The following is a 1,739-nucleotide window of genomic DNA, read 5'->3' as shown; positions in this document are numbered from 1 at the left end:
TTCTTATCTGGCCATTTCCCCCACACACACACCCCGGCCATCCAGCGACGACTGCTGAGGGGCCGGAGTGTGTCAGTCCTACAGAAGCACAAATCAGAGGTTGGATTTCCCTTTGGAAAACTAACTCCCCGCGTCCCCGTTGAAGCTTGCCGCCTGGTGTAGTATCTTCGAGCAGGTGGCTTGCGCGCATCCCTCCAGTCCCAGCAAGGAGCGTATCTGAAACCGCTGCCCCCCGTCTTTGCTTTTCTTTCTTCTCTGTCACCTGTGGCGGTAGGTAGGTAGGTAGGTAGGTAGGTAGGTAGGTAGATTAGATAGATAGGCGGTAGGTAGATAGATAGATAGATAGATAGATCCACAGCTGAGAGAGAAATAAGTAAACCCTGGACAGTTTTAATACATATGTAGATATAGATAGATATAGAGATATATAATTAAATTTTCATGTAACAAGAACATTCTCAACATGTAACAAAGCAGCATAAACAGTATACATCAGAAAAATTCAAAGTGCAATCTGCCTTTGAGTTTCCGGGCTTAAACTTCACATAGTAAAGAAAAAATTAAAAAGAAGTTAGATGATAGATAGATAGATGGATAGATGGATGGATAGATAGATGGATAGATCCACAGATCCACATCTGAGAAAGAGAAGCAAAGCTGGACAGTATATGTACGTGTGTGTATATCTATATATATAGACATAGATATATATAATTAAATTTTCATGTAACAAGAACATTCTCAACATGTAACAAAGTATAAACAGTATGCATCAGAAAAAATCGAAATACAATCTACATTTGCGTTTCCAGGCTTAAACTTCACAGAGTACAGAAAAATTTAAAAGACAGTAGTGAGAGAGGTTGAAATCAATGTAAAAAGGGCAACCACTTAAAGAAAACCATGGCTTTTAAAAAGGGGAGAATGTGGGACTCAGTGCCTTAAGCCGTCAGGCCTTCAGGCAACTGCCTCTGTCACCACACTAGCGCAGGCAGAATGGGCATTATATTTATTTTATTTTGTTTTAAATTTACGTTATTTATAGTTGACCTTTCTCCCTGAGACTCAAGGCAGGTTATGCAGTGTAAGTTTGATGCAGTCAGCAGGATGGGACATGCCATAAGTAGAGTTGCCGGTCTCCAAGTGATCTGGAGATCTTCTGGAATTACAACTGGTGTCCAGCCCAGGTCATAAAAATCGGTTCCCCTGGAGAAAATGGCTGCTTTGAAAGGTGGGCTACTCTATAGCATTATACCCCACTGAGGGCCCTCCCCAAATCCCACCCTTCCCAGGCTCCACGCCCAAAATCTCCAGGGAGTTCTCAACCCAGAGCTGGCAACCCTACCAGTGTAACAGGATTAGGGTTGCAGAAGCCTGAAACCAAGCAGACGTCTGAAACAAAGCCTAGGTGCTAACAAGACATGTTAATGCAGAAATCACGTAGCAGGATCATACAGGGAAAGTTTAGACCAAAATCAACACCCACCAGATGCAACACTGATGGTTCGCTGGATTGTTATCCCACAGGGTTTTTATTCGGAGTTTATAATCCTCAAATAATGAGTCCCACAAATCAGAAAACGTAATATAAATGCTGGGGAGGAGGGTATTTAACAGAGAAAGTGGGAAAGACCCTCTTTCCCACCTTTATATCCCTAAGACCACTTACATTTGTCACCTTAATGTAGTATATAGGTGTGCTCTGAGTTGGCCTGGATTGCCCAGGCTAGATCAATCTT

This window comes from Gekko japonicus, unplaced genomic scaffold (assembly GCF_001447785.1).
Source record: "Gekko japonicus isolate JY-2015 unplaced genomic scaffold, Gekko_japonicus_V1.1 scaffold1311, whole genome shotgun sequence".
In the NCBI taxonomy this organism is placed as follows: Eukaryota; Metazoa; Chordata; class Lepidosauria; order Squamata; family Gekkonidae; genus Gekko; species Gekko japonicus.
Note: the sequence above shows the minus strand (reverse complement) of the source record.